Source organism: Manacus candei, unplaced genomic scaffold (genome assembly GCF_025592945.1).
Source record: "Manacus candei isolate 608988 ecotype Guabito, Panama unplaced genomic scaffold, ASM2559294v1 h1tg000099l, whole genome shotgun sequence".
Taxonomy (NCBI): Eukaryota; Metazoa; Chordata; class Aves; order Passeriformes; family Pipridae; genus Manacus; species Manacus candei.
In genome coordinates this window covers 26,470-44,394 of record NW_026138147.1, presented here as the reverse complement: position 1 = coordinate 44,394, position 17,925 = coordinate 26,470, and the positions used below count along the sequence as shown (strand labels likewise).

Sequence of the window (17,925 nt, the reverse complement as noted above, 5' to 3'; positions counted from 1 at the left end):
GTCAGTGGGTGCTGAGCAGTTCCCTTGTGCATCACTGGTTTTTCATGGCATTTATCCCTCTCAGTACTTTTCTTTTTCATTCCCGTTATTGCTATTACTATTGTTATTATTACTGTTATTATATTTTACTTTATTTCAATTATTAAACTGTTCTTATCTCAACCCACCAGTTTTACCTCCTCCTGATTCTCCTCTCCCATCACAGGGGTGGGGATGATGGGAGGGAGCAGCTCTGTGCTCCTTAGTTGTTGGATGGGCTTAAACCACAGCAGTCCTTTTTGGTGCCCAATGTGTGCTCCACCAGCACTCAGGCACAGCCTTCCAAACCATTCCACAGTGCCATGAAAACCCCTCACTCCCAGAGCTCCTACCTCCCACCCAGCTCTTGGGCTGCTCCAGAGTATTTGGTCACAGAAGCTGCTGTGACCAAGGACACCCTCTGCCAGGAGCTGCCCTGCCGAGGCTCCCTGGGCATGTCACGGCCCAGGACCTTCACCTGGAGAAGAGAAAAATGGGAAGAGCTGCAGGAAAACCACGAAGCTCCAGAGCTGAGAGCTCAAAGGGCTGGGCAGGGTCTTCTCCTGCCCCCACCCCCTTAGAGATGAGCTCCAAAATCCAGGCCCTGGTGTGGGAAACTCCCCTATGGTGCTCCAGAGGAGACTTGGGAGTGGAAAGAGGAGGGTTGGTGTGTGATACTGGGAGCACTGGGGGGAGCCAGAGAGCCATACTGGGAGCACTGGGGGGGAAATGAGAGCGCTGGGGGGGACCAGTGAGCGATACTGGGAGCTCTGGGGCTGCACTGGAATTTTTAGCCCCTGAATCCCATGATCTGATGGCAAACAGGCCATGTGGCTTAAGTTAAGGGGATTCAAGGCTCTGGAACATTAATTTTGGGAGCTGCAAGGCTCAGAAAGACAAATTTGGGGAGCTCTGGGGCTCAGAAAGAATGATTTAGGGGGCTTTGGGGCTGAGAAACTGATTTGAGGGACTTTGGGGCTCCGGAACACTGATTTCAGGAGCTTCTGGGCCTAAAAAGCACCCATTGAGGGATCTTTTATGCTCAGAATGAGCAATGTAGGGAGTATTTAGGCTCAGAAACCCCCATTTAGAAACATTTTTTGGTCCAGAACACCAATTTAGGGAGCTTTGGAGCTGAGAAACACTCTTTTGGGAGATTCTGGGCTCAGGAATATCCATTCAAAGAATTTTTGGGCTTCCAAAAAAACTTGTTTAGAGAGGGTCTTGTTCAGGAACCCTGATTTAGGAAGCTTTGGGCCTGGGAAACACACATTTAGGGAGCTTTTAGGGTCAGAGCCAGTGATTTAACGAGCTTTTGCTGTTCAAAGCATTGATTTTGGGAGCATCTGGACCAGAAGGACCAATTCAGGGAGCTTTGGGGCTCCAAAACCCCCTCTATTGGGTTCATGTGGCCAGGTTTTGGTAGCGGGGGGGCTCCAGGGGTGGGTTCTGTGAGCAGCTGCCAGAAGCTTCCCCATGTCCGGCACCGCCAATTCCAGTGGCTCCATCTGTGGTGCAGAAGGAATTAGAGCCAGAGGAGAGCAGAGTGAGAACAGAGGAACAGCTCTGCAGACCCCCAGGGCAGTGCAGAAGGAGGGGCAGGAGGTGCTCCAGGCACCAGGGCTGAGATTCCCCTGCAGCCCAAGGAGGAGCCCACGCCAGAGCAGGGGATGCCCCAAAAGGAGGATGTGGTCCTGTGGGAAGCCTGTGTTGGAGCAGAGTCCCTGCAGGGGCCTGGGGATCCCTGGAGAGAGGAGCCCACGCTGGAAGAGGTTTTCCTGGAAAGACCTGTGGCCCTGTGGGGGACCCACCTTGGAGCAGGGAAGGGACTTTGACTCCTCTCTGAGCAGCAGCAGGATCAGCCTGTGATGTTTGGGATTACATTCCAGTCTCCCTGAACCACTGAGGAGGAGGAGGGAGGGTCTGGGATGGAGGGGGCTTGGGGGGAAGATTTTTGTAAGATTTCTTTTACCTCTCATTATCCTGCTCTGATTTTGTTGGTAATAAATTCAATTAATTTCCACAATTCCAGTCTGGTTTGCCCATGGTGTAATCAGAGAGGGATCTCTCCCTGTCCTTATCTCAACCCATGAAGCTTTTGCTGTATTTTCTCTCCCCTGTCCAGGTGTGGAGGGCAGTGATAAAGTGGCTTTGGTGGGTGCCTGGCACCCAGTCAGAGTCAACTCACTACACACCCATCTGGGGAGCTTTTGGGCTGAGTGACAGCGATTTAGGGAGCTCCTGCATTCAGAAATACCCATTTTGGGATCTTTGAGGCTCAGAAAAAAAGGTGTAGGGAACTTCTGGGCTCAAAACCAGCAACTTCTGCTTTTTTAGGGGCTCAGAACCCCACCCCTCAGGAGCTTTTGGTCTCAGATACTGCAAGTTTGGGAGCTTTTGATCTCAGAAGCAGTGATTTAGGGAGCTTCGGGGCTCAGAACCATCCATTTAGGGAGATTTTGGTGTCTCAAACACTGATTTAGGGAGATTTGGGGTTGAAAAACACCAATTTCGGGAGCATTTGGCTCAAAACCACTCATTTAGGGAACTTTTGGCCTCAGAAAGTCTCATTTAGGGAGCTTTTGAGCTCACCCAATTCCAATTTAGGGAACTCTTGGTCTCAGAAACAAATATTTATGGATCTTTTGGGGCCTGAAGCAGCAATTCACGTAGCATGTAGGTTCAGAAAGAGGGATTTAGGGAGCCCTGGTGCTCCAAACCACCAATTTAGTGAACCTTGGGCCTAAGAAACCCCAATTTGGGGAGCTTGAGGCTCAGAAAACCTGAGTACCAGTATCCTGGTATCAGGAGCTTTGGGTCAGGGAGAGCGATTTGGGGATATTTTCAGCTCAGAAAGAGCGAATGAAAGAGCCTTTGGGCTCCAAAAGACCAAGTGAAGCAGATTTTGGGCTCAGTAGCCCCCATTTAGGCAGCTTTGGAGCTCCAAACCAGCGATTTGGGAAGCTTTTGGGCTCAGAAACACTAATTTCGGGAGCAGAAGTAGCCCCACGGGGGGAAGGGTGGGAGTGAGGGGCTGCACTTACCTGGAAGAAGGTCGGGACGAAGCGGCTCCGCAGGGAGCACCGCGGGGCTCCTGACGCTTATATTCCTCCTGCCCTACCCCACTCCTGCAGGACCTACCCCTGCCCTTTATCCCCTGGCACCTCAGTTCTCGGGTGTACACCAGTTTCTCGGAAATCCCTGGAAACCAAAAGCGAAAATGCTCCGAGCAGGGGGCGGCTCCTGGGGCGGGAGAGGAACAGCAGAGCCCCGGGGTCCCTGCTGGGGCGAGGGGGCACAGCCAGTGGCCCCTGCCTGCTCCTGGGGCCTCCCGGGGCACCAGGAATGGCACTGGGAGGGAACTGGGAGCACTGGGAGCCAACCCCATGGTCTGATGGCAAATGGGGCGTGTGGCACGAGTTAGGGGGTTCGGGGCTCTGGAACCCCAATTTCAGGAACTTCGTGGCTTAGACACTCCTCTTTTGGAGGTTTGGGGTAATAACAGCGATTTCAGGAGATCTGAGGCTGAGAAAGAGCAATCTGGGGGGCCTTGGGGCTCCAGAATACCAATTTCAGGAGCTTTTGGGCTCAGAAATTCACATTTAGAGAGCTCTGAGTCTCAGAAACACCAATTAAGCAAGCTTTGGACTGAAGAAAAAACAACCCCCAAACCAAACAATAAAACAATTTATAGATGTTTTGAGCCGAGAAAGAACAATTTAGGGAGAGTTTTGGCTCAGAAACACCCATTTAGGGATATTTTGGGGTCTAAAAAACTGCTTTAGGGAGCTTTAGGGCTGAGAAACACTCGTTTTGTGAAGATTTAGACTCAGAAATATCAAACTGAGGAGTGTTTGGACATCCAAAAAACCTGTTTAGAGAGGGTTTTGCTCACAATGGCTGAAATATAAGTATGGGGAGGCCTGGCAGATTGTCTGTATCCCACTGCCCCAAACCCCTCAGCAATGCCATGTGCTTGCAATGGGGGAACCAACACTGGATGGCTGGAAACATCTCCTGTGTCCCAAGGCACTGCCTGGAACACTGTCCTGGGCCTGGAGAAGCAAGTTTTAATGGTGACATGAAACCCCTGAAAGAACTGAATCAGACAGTGGAACTCATTTCTGAACCAGCCTCAGAGACACTTGGGCCAAAGAACCTGGCCCTGAGCGGGTGAATCACATCCCCTGTCATGCACCAGCCTCTGGGGAGATCCCAGGATGCAAGGGACAGGTGAAGAGGACACTGAGGGCAAAGGCTGGTGGGGCTGCAAACACGGGGTTACACATTTACCAAAGGTTCCTCAACAGCAGAGGATCTGCCAGTCGGGCTGGCCCTGCCCAGTCAGCATATTTACGTGCTGTGGAAGGGGACAAAGTTCCTGCAGTGCACATGAAAAACATGCTGGGGAAATGTGGTGGGTTTCTGTGGCTGGGTTTGGTAGCACTGGGGGGGGTTACAGGGGTGGCTTCTCTTAGAAGCTGCCAGAAGCTTCCCCTGTCCTGTGGAACCAACACCAGCTGGCTCCAGGACGGACTCCCTGCTGCTGGCCGAGACCAAGCCAATCAGGAGTGACAGTAACACCCCTGGGATAACATATTTAAGAACAGAAGGCTGTGGGACAGAAAGAATTCCAGCCAGGGAAGAGCAGAGTGAGAACATGGGAACAACAAAGTAGACCCCAAGGTCAGGGCAGGAGGGGCAGGAGGAGCTCCAGGTGCTGGAGCTGAGGCCCTGCAGCCCGTGGGGCAGAGCAGGGTGGGGCAGCTGTGCCCCTGTGCCCATGGGGGAGCATCAGGGTGCAGAGACCCCCCTGCAGCTCATGGGGGAGAATTGGGGTGCAGAGACCCCCCTGCAGCCCCTGGGGAAGAATTGGGGTGCAGAGACCCCCCTGCAGCTCATGGGGAGAATTGGGGTGCAGAGACCCCCCTCCATCCCCTGGGGGAGCATCAGGTGCAGAGACCCCCCTGCAGCCCCTGGAGAAGCCCACTCCAGAGCAGGTGGATGCCCAAAGCAGGCTGTGACCCCGTGGCAGGCCCAGGATGGAGCAGGGTCCTGGCAGGGACCTACAGCCCGTGGAGAGGGAAGCCCAGGCTGGAGCAGGTTTTTCCTGGGTAGGACTCGTGGCCCCTGTGGGGGACCCACGCCGGGGCAGCTCATCCATGAGGGACTGACCCCATGGAGGAGTGACCCACGGGACAGCAGGTTGGGAAGAGCTGCTGCCCGAGGGGTGGACTCACGCTGGAGAGGTCCATCAAGGACTGTCTCCCGTGGGAGGGACCCCAGGGCAGCAGGGGAAGGACTCCAACTCCTCTCTCTGAGCGGCAGCAGAAACAACAACTGACCGTGACCCCCATTCCCGTCCCCCTGCACTGCTGGGAGGGAGGAGAGAGAACATGGAGGGAAGGAGGGGTGGGGGGAAGGTGTTTTTAAGACTGTTTTATTTCTCACTCTTTGGCTCTTATCCTGTTAGCAATAAATTGAAGTAATATCCTCACTTTGAGTCTGTTCTGCCCATTGCAGGTAATCAGCAACTGACCTCTCCCAGCTCTTATCTCAGCTCATGAATCCTTGGCTGTGTTTTCCTCTCCTCTGTCCAGTTGCAGAGGGAGAGTGAGAGAGTGGCTTTAGTGGGTACCTGGCATCCGGCCAGGGTCGACCCGCTCCAGGAGAACAGTCTGGGTTATTCCTGCCTCAGGCAAAGGCAAACCCACCCGTGGGATTGATGTTGCTCAAGGACACGAGTGCACTTGGTGGCTGATGTGGGAGAATGGGAATTCCTGTGTGTGCCTTAAGGGGATTTGATTTGGGGTGAAAATAGCCAATGAATTAAATCTGATGTTAAGAACTAACCAACACTTCTGTGGTGGCTACGTGTGCATCACCTGAGCACCTCCCAGCATCGACCTCAACCACAAGTGTTCCGGGGATCTGAGCCTTGACTTCCCTCGGAAGGAAGGAGGAACTTTGATCAAACTGAACAACAATTGAACAGTGGAGTCAGAACTGACTCCAATGTGCCACACGCAACAATCCAACACCTCCCACACAGCTTTCCTGTTCCCAGGGATGGAGGCCAAAGTCATGGACTGAATGAATTCAACAAACAATTCTTGTGGACATTTTATGACCATTTGACAGAGGTGTTCCACACACTATGGGAATGATGTCTGTATTTATATCTACCAAATAGATAAATAGGAAATGTGATGGGGAGTTGGGAAGTGTGAGAATTGGCATGACATCATTGGTATGGGGTAAGGGGTGGATATTGTCCTGTTTTCAGCTGGGAAGGAGTTAATTTAGTCTCAGTAGCCATTACAGTGCCAGTTGTTGGATTTGGAATGAGAATATTGTTGATAACACACTCATGTTTGGGGTTTTACTGAGTCGTGATAATCCTAAGTCAAGGAATTTGGTTTTGGTTTTGTTTTATGTCCCCTGCTCTGCCAGTGAGAAGGTTCCCAAAAGAAAAAAGCTGGGAGGCAGCAGAGCCAGGACAGGTGACCTGAAATGGCCAAAGGAATATTCCACACCATTAAACATCATGCCCAGTATATGAACTGGGGCAGTTACCTGGGATGGGGGGCTGATCTGGGCTTGGGAAGGGGGCCTGGCATCAGTCAGGGGGTGGTGAACAATTGCATTGTGCATTGTTTGGTACTTTTTTCCTTTCCATTTAATCATCATTACTCTGATTATTCACTATATTATTATATTTTACTTTGTTCTCAATTATTAAACTGTTCTTATCTCCACCTGCAAGTTTTTCCCTTGATTCCTCTCCCCACCCCACCGGGGGTGGGGGGGCTGTGAGCGAAGGGCTGGGTGGTGAATAGTTGCCAGGGGGGCTTAAACCAGGACAAAGAGCTACAGAGTGAGGCTGCAGGAAGGGGGCCCATGGCACCGTCCACAGCCAGGCCTCCAGGTATAATCCTGGAGGGCCTGATCTGTGGCCTGGTTTTCTGGACCCCCTGCTCAAGGTGCCCCAGGGCCATTGTCACCCACCAGGCCCTGGAAACCACTGTTCCCAGCACTGGTCTGTCAGCCACCTCTGAGAGGTGGTTTGTTCCTTCACAGAGGGACATCAAGTGACGGGGCCAGAACTCCAAGAGGTCCCAAGACTTTGTCCCCTCGGGCACAGCCTGGTCTGTGCCACCACGGGCTGGGAGGACACACGTTGTGCTGAGGCCCTGGGGCCTCGTGGCCTCCTGGCACAGCCCGGCAAGGCTGGGCACTGTCACCCCCTTGTCCTTCCCTCAGCGTCACCCCCATCCCAGTGCCCTGGCAGAGCCCTGAGCAAGGTGAGAGGGACAGGATCTGCCTTCCCCGGGCTGGGGATCAGGGCTGGACCTTTCTGCTGCCTCCAGCCGAGCCAGGCTGTGCTCAGCACCTGAGCTGCTGCCCAGAGCCTTTGCCTCCCTGCACTCACGGCCTCCAAGGATCTGCTGGAGAGTCCCTGGGGAGGCTTTGTCAGGAATGGCCCTGGGGGACTCCTTGATGCTTCAAGAGACCGCAGGATTTTCAAAGTACTTTTCATTTTCCTTTCCACACTGAGTCTCTGAGAGGTTTGTGCAATCATCTGCAATTATCTGCTTTAACCAGTCCCCTGAGAGCCTGTGTCAGTAGTGACACTCACTGGGGCTCATTAATTCTTTCAAGGAGTTCAGTTTTTAGGGGGACTTTGGGTTTTGCTTTTGATACTGAGAGGTTTGTGCAATCGTGGCCCCCAGTTATCTCCTCCAAGGGGGTCCATGAGGAGCCTGTTTTGGGAATGGTCCTCAGTTGCACCCATTAATGCTCTGAGATACTTTCAGTTTCTCTTTGACCCATGAAAGGTTTGTGCAATCTCCTCTCAGTCCCTGAGGTTCAAAGGCTCAGCACCAAGTACACCACGGGGCTCATTGAGATAAACCAGGTCCTAATAAACCATGGAACTTCTGTGATTGTCCTCTAATCTAGGAGGGTTACTTAAGGAGGTTGCCTATGTAGTTATGGAGAAAGTTCAAAGAGCTTCTAACAAATATGCATTCCTACTTTAAAGGGTGTACTTTATTACTTTTCTCTTTGGAGAAGAAATGATTGCAGCGTTCTCGAACTGATCTTGATCCAGAGTCTCTCCTAAGGAGGTCTGGACTATTTGGAGAACTGTCCCTTGAGGTCTGACACAGTGTGGACAACCTTGCTCCACATCTCCCCAACCCCATCATGTCTCTCATCAGTCTCCTGGGTCCTGCTCTGCTCACAGAACCGGCTGCACACAGCACAGAGGGGTTTTCCTTCTTTCTTTGCAGCAATCTGAAAGCCCCAAGTTTCACCTTTGGTAACAGACACTCCTCAGCTGTGAGCCAATCCCCGCTGCCACCAATGGGGTTCAGCTCCCCCAGGGCAAACCCGTGCGAGAAACGTTTTAGACGAACAGGAACACAAATAAAGAGTTGGCACTGGGGGGGCACTTGGGGATCCTGGGGGGTACTTGTGGGTCAGTTTGGGGTCCGGGAAGCATTTTGGGACACTTGGGCGTCCAGGGGGGCACTTGGAGGTCGGGGGAGGGAATTTGAGGGCACTTGGGGGTCTGGGGACACTTGGAGGAACTGGGGGCATTTATCGGGGCTCTGGGTGCGGGGCATGACGGGAGTTGTAGGCACGGGTACAATGGGCTCTATGGGGCCGCAGGGCATGACGGGAGCTGAAGTCCCAGAAGTGGCTCTAAGGGGCACTTCGGGGTCCGAGGGGCCATTTATGGGTCCGAGGGGCCACTTTGGGGTTCTCGGGGCGCACTTGAGGGCACCTCAGGGGTCGGGGAGCCTGTGGGAGGCACTTGGGGGTCTGCAAACACAGCTGTAACGGGGCTCAATGGGGCGCGGAGCATGACGGGAGTTGCAGTCCCTGCCTTGACTTTCTCGGGGCTCTGTCACCCCCTTGTCCTTCCCTCAGCGTCACCCCCATCCCAGTGCCCTGGCAGAGCCCTGAGCAAGGCGTGAGGGACAGGATCTGCCTTCCCCGGGCTGGGGGTCAGGGCTGGGCGCGTTGCTGGGGGTCCCAAGCAGGGGTCAGGAGACCCATCGGGGTGTGAGGGGGCTCTCAGGGATCCCGGACGGCGCCGATAACGGGTCTGTACGGGCCGCGGAGCATCATGGGAAGTGCAGGCGCGGCTGTGATTGGCTCGTGCCGCGGGGCACGATGGGAACTGTAGTCCCAGAGTGGTTTAACGGCTCTTGAACAGACTGATACCCGCTAGAGCAGAAGAACTTCTTCCTGAAAGCCAATGTGATTTCAGAGCCAACAGGGGGACCACAGACATGGGGTTTGTTCTCAGACAACTGCAAGAGAAGTGCAGGGAACAGAACAAAGGTCTCCATGGAACCTTTGTTGAGCTCACCAGGGCTTTCGATCCTGTGAGCAGAAAAGGTCTGTGGCAGATTTTGGAACGTTTAGGTTGTCCCCCTAAGTTCCTTAAAATAATCATCTACTCCACGAGGATCAGCACGGCCAAGTCAGATATGGCAATGCACTTTCTGAGCCCTTTCTAATATCCAATGGTGTGAAACAAGGCTGCGTTCTTGCACCAACCCTATTCACAATCTTCTTCAGCAGGATGCTCCAAAGAGCCACGGCAGACCTCGATGATCAGGATGGTATCTACGTTTGATATCGTAACCCTGGAAGCCTTTTCAACCTAAGGCGACTGAAGGCCCACACTAAGACCTTAAACCATCTTGTCCAGGAGCTGCTTTACGCTGACGACGACGCCCTCGTGGCTCACACAGTGACAGCTCTGCAGCGTTTAACATCCTGCTGTGCTGAGGCTGCTGAGCTCTTTGGGCTGGGCGTCAGCTTGAAGAGGACACAAGTTCTCTATCAACCTGCACCTCAGGAAGGCTTCCATCACCCCCACATCACCATTGGCCAATCAGAGCTCAAATCAGTCCAGCAGTTTAATTACCTGGGTGGCCTCATCTCCTCGGGCGGTGAGATTGACGGAGAGACAGACAACAGGTTAGCAAAGGCATCGAGAGCTTTCGGAAGGCTCCATCAAAGAGTCTGGGAAAATAAACACCTGAAGAAAAGTACCAAGATCAGTGTTTACAGAGCCATTGTGCTGTCTACTCTCTCATATGGGTCCGAACCGTGGGTCATCCACCGCCACCACCTGCGTCTCCTCGAACGCTTCCATCAACGCTGTCTCCGCACAATCCTAAACATCCCCTGGTCAGATGATGTGACCAATACGTCTGTTCTTGAGCAAGCAGCAGTCACAAGTATTGAGGCCATGTTGCTGAGAACACAGCTGAGCTGGGCAGGGCACGTCTCCAGGATGAAGGACCAACCACCGCCTCCCGAAGGTCCTGCTTTATGGTGAACTTGCCACCGGCTGCTGCAAGAGAGGAGCCCCGAAGAGGAGATACAGGGACTGCCTGAAGCAACATCTCAGCCTTGACCACATTGATCTCCATAAGTGTTTTACTCTGGCCTCCAATCAGGAGGTCTGGAGACACCCCATCTATAACGCTGCTGCTCCCTTTGAGAGCGCAGCAGGATCACCATCGAAGAGAAAAGACAGCGCAGAAAGAATCGTGTCTTGCCGATCCCATCCAAGGAGTCTTTCTGCTGTGCCTTTTGCAACCCATCTTGTCTATCTTGCATTGGCCTCTTTAGCCACCGGGGTGCTTGTAGCAAATGTGGGGAGAGCCCTTCCCAAATCTTCATTGGCGAAGCCCAGCCATGCTGATGGTGATAAAGTGGTCTGTGAGGTTGGTGGGTGTGCATGCTTTATGGAGCTATCTTCATGCACCCAGCACACTGAATGAAGTCATGTGGGCTTTCTAACCCAAAAAACTGGTTGGAGAGTTTGTTTCCCAGTTTTTGGTGCCAGAACTTGATGGAACCAAAGGGACCCTGTGACACTGTGGGGGCTCAGGGAACCAAAGGGACCCTGTGACACTGTGGGGGCTCAGGGAACCAAAGGAACCCTGTGACACTGTGGGAGCTCATGGAACCAAAGGGACCCTGGGACACTGTGGGGGCCTCGTGGTGCCCAGGGCTGAGGAATCCCGTGGGTGCAGGTGGCTCAGGGAGCAGCTGCAGTTGGAGTTGTGGGATGAGCTCTGGGTAAGTGGCCTCAGACAAAAGGCCCTGAGCTGCCAGCCTTGTTACAGCCAAGGGAGAGGACACTTGGAGACAGGGCAGGAGCCCAGGACTCAGCAGGAAGAGGCAGACCTTTTTATGCTTGTGCCTCAGTTTGATGAAACTGAAGTGTTTTGCTAAGGAGGATGAGTTAAAAGGAAAACCAAGTTCTTCCCTCTAAGCAATTGTAAATCCAAAATTAAGAGGCTCCAGTTGAGGAAGTATGGAGAAAGAAAAAATAACAGCCCTTTTTGAAAGGATATATGTGTGTTGGCAGAACAACAAAAGAACAGAAAACCAACAAAACAATAATCCTGTACCCAAAAATCCCCCTCAAAAAGTAAACAGTTCAATAATCTCTGCCTTTTGGTGCAATTCTAACCATGGCCAGCAGGGGGCGCTGTTGGATCTCGGGAGGGGGCGGGGCCTGCAGTGCTGGTGTTGTCCAGCAGGGGGCACTGTTGGATCCCTGGGGGGCGGGGCCTGCAGTGCTGGTGTTGGCCAGCAGGGGGCACTGTTGGATCTCTGGGGGCGGGGCCTGCAGTGCTGGTGTTGGCCAGCAGGGGGCACTGTTGGATCTCTGGGGGCGGGGCCTGCAGTGCTGGTGTTGGCCAGCAGGGGGCACTGTTGGATCCCTGGGGGCGGGGCCTGCAGTGCTGGTGTTGGCCAGCAGGGGGCACTGTTGGATCTGTGGAGGGGGCGGGGCCTGCAGTGCTGGTGTTGACCAGCAGGGGGCGCTGTCAGAAGATGAAAATGGCGGTTTCCCCCCTCCGAGAAGGGGAAGGAAAAGGGGAAAAAGAGGGAGGGCTGTTCCTACGAAACTCACCCTGCCTGCGGCTGGCCCTGGCTGGGATTTCCCCCCTTCCGTCGCTGGACACACGCTGCTGCCAACACGGGAGTGGAGGAGGGAGAGGGCGACCTCCTCCCCCAAAGGTTCCCCTGCAGATGGGTCAGGTCACTCCAATAAAATCAGAGCAGATCTGAGCTGGGGGCAGAACAGGCCACAGGCAAACCGGGGCCAGAAAACAGCCAGGTGACCAGGCCGGAAACAAAGTGAACTTCGGACCCCTCCTACACACCTTGCCTGAGTCAGGGCACAAGTAAAGTGCCTCCTGTTTAGGAGGAGAGAAAAAAAATAACTCATCACCCCTCCCCACAGTCTGCGGAGGGCCATCAGCTGGGAATGTGGATCTGCTAGCTAGTTCCTTTGGGGGTTCAGTGACCCCGGGCAAACACCTTCCCCCTCCCTCCTTCAACATCTTTCTTTTACAGCGATGAAGGGGAAAGAAAAATTCCCTGCTTGGTTTTTTAGAACACGTAAGCCTATGACAGCTTGTAGTGTGAGGGAATAAAAGCCCATGGGGTTCTTTGTTGGAGATCCCTCCTTGGAGGCACCAGCTCAGGCTGTTTCTGTGTTCCTGCACCAGGGATAAATTGTTTTCCTGTTTTTAAGACATCAGAGACTCTTCCATGGGAAAGCTGGGGTGGAAGCAGTGAGGAAACCTGGTCTGACTGTGAGAGTGGGGGTGTGGGGAGTCACAGGGGATCCATTGGGTCACTGGAGCTGCTGCTGCTGGGAAGGGGCCTGAGGGTCAGCAGTGCCAGTCTGGGCTGGTGGGAGAGTGACAGTCAGGGAGTCTTGGGAATGGTGAGCCTGGGAAGTTCCCTTAAGAGTGTGAGGGGGATCTGGTGTGCAGAGACCCCCAGGAGCCCCCTGAGCCGCTCTGCTCATGGTGGGGGTGCGACCAGAGAGGCACCGGGTGTGCAGGGGCTGGAGAGGGGAGGGGACAGGGACACGGGGACACAGATGGACATGGGGACACACAGGGACATGGGAACACACACATGGATGTGGGAACACACACATGGACATGGGAACACACACATGGACGTGGGAACACACACATGGACGTGGGAACACACATGGACATGGGAACACACATGGACATGGGGACACACGTGGACATGGGAACACACATGGACGTGGGAACACACACATGGACGTGGGAAGACACACATGGATGTGGGAACACACACATGGACATGGGGACACACATGGACGTGGGAACACACACATGGATGTGGGAACACACACATGGACATGGGGACACACATGGACGTGGGAACACACACATGGACGTGGGAACACACATGGACATGGGGACACACAGGGACATGGGGACACACAGGGACATGGGGACACACACATGGACATGGGGACACACATGGACGTGGGAACACACATGGACATGGGGACACACATGGACATGGGAACACACATGGACATGGGGACACACATGGACATGGGACACACACATGGACGTGGGAACACACATGGACGTGGGAACACACATGGACATGGGGACACACATGGACGTGGGAACACACATGGACATGGGGACACACATGGACATGGGAACACACATGGACATGGGGACACACATGGACATGGGAACACACACGGACATGGGGACACACACATGGACGTGGGAAGACACAAATGGACACAGAGAGCATTTGCTTTGCATCAGGGGTTTATTGATCATTCCAAGGAAATTCCCAGGGCAGCCAGGGGATCAGGGGGGTCCTCCAGAGATGATCATCTCCTCATGCCACTGGAGGGAGACAGGACATGGGTGTCACCACCACTTCCAGTCCTGAAAGACAGAGCCCAAAATGGGACCCCCGGTGTCCACCGGCACATGAGAGGGGCCTTGTCCTGACCCTCTCTCTGCAGGGACCTGGGGCAGAAGAAGGGAATTGGAACCCTGGATATACCCGGGACAGGACTTGGCTCCCAAGATCCATGGAGCCCCAGAGCCTCTCACCCTGGATGCCCTGAAGTCTCCCAGAGCCCCTCCCTGCCCTCACGGTGACCCTGAGGGTCTGCAGAGCCCCCTGAGTGCAAGGAAATGCTTGGAGGCAGCTCTGTCCAGCTCACCTGGACATGGATCAGGGACAGCCCACTTCGTGTCCCTCTGCTTTCCCCAAGCTCTGCCCACCCTGCAGGGCTCAGGAATCCCCCACGACCCCCTCCAGGACCCTTTGTGGGGAAGAGGACCCTCCACTATTTCTCACCTGGACAGGCAGCTCCACCTGGTCAGCCACGGGGGGCTGGGAAGAAAGGCAGGGTTAGAGATACACTGGGGTGTACTGGGGCATACTGGGGCACACTGGGATGCCCTGGAGCCCTGTGGCCATGACAGGGGAGGGTCTGGGAACAGCAGAACTTGGGATACCCACCTCAGACCTCTTTGCTTGACTGGCTTTGATCTCTCCCTGTGGAGAGACCGTGAGGTGTCACTGGGCTGCCCCTAATTCCAGTAAGGGATTGGAGGGCATCCTAAGGCGTTAAACTGGGGGAAATTGGGGACCCCGACAGATGGGGACAGGGGTGTCAAAGGGACTGGACTGTGGGGGATGCAGGTGAGGAGGAAGGAATTCCAGTGGAGGGGACACGGGTAGCAGGGGAAGGCAGAAGGGGCAGGGAACAAAAATCGAGGAATTGGATGGGGTGTCAAGGAGGGGGATTTGGGGACACCACTGTCCCGGGCAATGGGAAAGGGAAAGGACTGGGGGAAAAGCAGGGAGGAAATGGATGGGAAATGATGTCCTGAGTGTATACTGGGGTGCACTGGGATGGATGGGATTACAGTGGGGGCCCGGAGAAAGAGGCCTCCCCAGGAAACACTGGGGTGCACTGGGCTGCCTTGGACGGTCGTGGCCATGAGAGAGGAGGGTCTGGGCCCAGAACAACTCCTGGCACCCACCTGGCCATTCGTCTCTCCCCTGATGATGCCTCCCTGTGGAGAGACAGTGAGAGGTCACTGGTCACTGGGGTGTCCCCAGTCTCAGTAAGGGATGGGGGGACCAAACTGCCCCCCAGTTCCCACACTGCATGTCCCCCAACTCCAGGACTTACCAGGGTGCAGGAACCCCAACCTGTGTTGATGATGGTCTGAGGAAAGAGAGCAAAGGGTTGATCAGGATTGGCCATTGTGGGCCTGTGGGGGGACACAGGTGTCCCCACCCCACCCCGCCCATGGACACCCCCTCATATGAGAAGGAAAATCTGCAGGAACCATGGAGATGCTCATGGATGGTGAAAGGGAGATGCCAAGACAAGCGTTTTCCTGCTCACCACCACGATCCAGTCCTGCACCAGAGCCGAAGTCAGGGCGACGAGACCCGACCCTGAGCCCATCCCTGAACCCATCCCTGAAGTGATCCTGCTGGGAAGGGGGACCCATCCAGGCATCTGCTGGGGGGCTCAGCAGGATGGTGAAGAGCAGGGCCACGCTGAGCACAGCGACCTTCATCTTCCTCTGGGCCTGGGCAGCGCTGGCTGAGGCTGCACAAGGGCAGGAGCACATTTATCCCTGCCGGGACTCCTCCCTGCCCCCTCCCCGAGAGCCCCCGGGGCAAAGCCCGGCTGGGCACAACCCCCAGCCCTGGCCACAAGCCCAGCCCTGGCACAGAGTCCATCCCGCCTGCGGCACCCATCCAGCCACCTTCCCCGGCATCCCTCCAGCTTCCTGCACGGGGCAGCTGCCCCTGGAAGGGCCCAGGCCCCTGGGGGTGCCAGGGGGGTGGGCAGGGAGCTGAAAGCAGCTGCATACCCTGTGGGGACAATCCCACACAACACAATCCATCCTCCCATGTCCTCCTGCCCATCCCTTCCCACAGCTTTCCCTCTGGGACACCCCAGGGCTGAGCCCAGCCCCAGACTTGAAGTGTCTGATTAGTTTTCTCACTCCAGCCCCATGGGGAAAGGAGAGGGCTGGCACCGACCAGGATCCAGGAAAGGATCCCTAGGTGGGAGAACAGTGGGGGACCTGGGCAGTGGGAACAGCCCCGTGACTGGGATCTCCAGGCACTGGAGGCACTGGGGAGCACTGGGCAATGTTGGGCACCTGGAGACAAGGGGGAGGCTTGGGGAATTGCTGGGGTGTGGCAGTTCCCAGATCCAGCCCACCCCATTTCCCAGCACTGCAGGCCCCAAATGGGTCCAGTCTCCAGCCCCAGAGCAGAGCCCAGGGGGGAAGATTCCTCTGCCACTCCCTTTGTCACACCTGGGGCCACCCACATCACCTGGGTCCTGCTCTGCAGAGCTGCCCCACACGGGGGGGGTTCCAAGGGACTTCAACCACAACAAGGCTCCAAGTCCAGCTCTGTCCCTGGCTGGGACTTGGCCACAGCTCCCCACAGGCCCTTGTCCCCACACGGTGCCTGTCCATGGCCCTGGGCCCACGCCAGCGCTGGCCCTGGGCAGGATGTGGCCATGCAGGGGGACAGGGTGAAGGGGCCCTTGTCCCCAGGCAGCCACTTGGAGCTAATTGGGCAAACAGAGCTCCCCTGCCAGCAGGAGGGGTGTTTGTCCCTCCCAGCACCTCTGATAAGCCCTGTTTGCCCATGGCCTGAGGCAGCAGGAAGCCATTCAGCAATCCCGGGGCTTTCCAGCCCTGTCTGATCCGGGCAGTCTGGGAATGGGGGAGGTCAAGGCAGCCTGGACACCTGGGCTCCCCCCAGGCCTGGCAGAGCAGGGCAGAGCTGGGGGCACGGGCAGGAGCAGGTCCTGGGGCACCCCACAGCCCTGGGGCTCCCTTACTGCCCTCAGGACAGGCCGGAGCCCAGAGGTGGGGGCAGCGCCCAAAGCCTTGCTGAGCTCCAGGCACACAACACCCACAGCTCTGCTCTCCTCCTGCCAGCCAGCTGGGCCATCCTAGATGGCAATCGGGTGGGTCAACCCTTGGTGAATCCATGCTGACCACTCCTGATCCCCTTCCTGTCATCCACGTGCTCAGACGGCCTCCAGGATGAGCCATTCCAGCCCATTCCAGGGATGGAGGTGGGGCTGACTGGCCTGCAGCTCCCTGGGTCCTTCTTGCCCTTTTGGAAGAGTGGGATGACACTGGCTCTCATCCAGCCCTCAGGCCCCTCTCCTGACTGACACAGCCTTTCAAAGATCACCAGCAGTGGCCTCCCTGTGGTGTCCAGCAGCACCCTCAGTGCTCCCAAATGCATCTGACAGGACCCACGGACTTGTGGATGCCAAGTTTGCCCAGGAGATCTCAACCCAGGTCCCCCTTGACCATGGGAAAGTCTTTCTTCCACCATTTCTTTTCACTGCTCTCCTGGGTCAGAGACTCCTCAGGGCTGGTTTTCTGTTCCAGAAGGGGCGACTCCACTGCTCCCCTTCCTGGCCTGCTTTGCCAAAACCCCTGGAGCCGTTCATGACAACACTCCAACCCTGGAGCCATCCCACCATCTCTCTGGGAGATCCAGGTCTCCAACTGCACAGGATCTCCAAATCTCTGTGTTTGTTTCCCTGCCTCGGGCTTTGCTCTCCAGGCACTTCACTGAGGTGTTGGAGAGGGTCTGTTTGCCAGGAGGGCTGCCAGAGGACACCCCCTTGTCAGGCCTTGGGGCCACTCCCTGGGCTGCTGGACCTTCCTGGAAGTTTCCCCACTGGAGCCTTGTCTTGCTGCCTGGCTGCTCTCCAGGACTCTGCCCTTCCCATGTCTTTCCTAGTTGAAATCCCTCCTTCCCAGGTTGGCTCAGACACCTGTGTCCCATTTCTTGTGTCTCCCAGTCCCCTGTTGATCTTCAAACAGGGTGCCATGGTTCCTCTGGAAACTCATTCTCTGTCTGATATGTGCCACAGTCATTCAAGCTGTGCTTCCCAATCTCCATCCACTTCCAAATCCATCCAGCAGCCCGTAGGACAGGAAAATAACGCTCTGGTTTAGTGCTCTGCCTACTAAGGGTGTGAAGAGAAGT

The 17,925-nt window shown here is 55.4% G+C and overlaps 1 long non-coding RNA gene across 1 annotated transcript; it reads right to left on the bottom strand.

The window, feature by feature from the left end:
- Window positions 1-13,713: 13,713 nt before the first annotated feature.
- On the bottom strand, window positions 13,714-14,949 carry LOC127461316 (uncharacterized). Its single transcript, XR_007900027.1, has 4 exons — window positions 14,916-14,949; window positions 14,389-14,424; window positions 14,224-14,259; window positions 13,714-13,802 (listed from the first exon to the last, which is right to left on the bottom strand). It is a non-coding gene; the product is annotated as an uncharacterized LOC127461316 (long non-coding RNA).
- Between the last annotated feature and the right edge of the window lie 2,976 nt (window positions 14,950-17,925).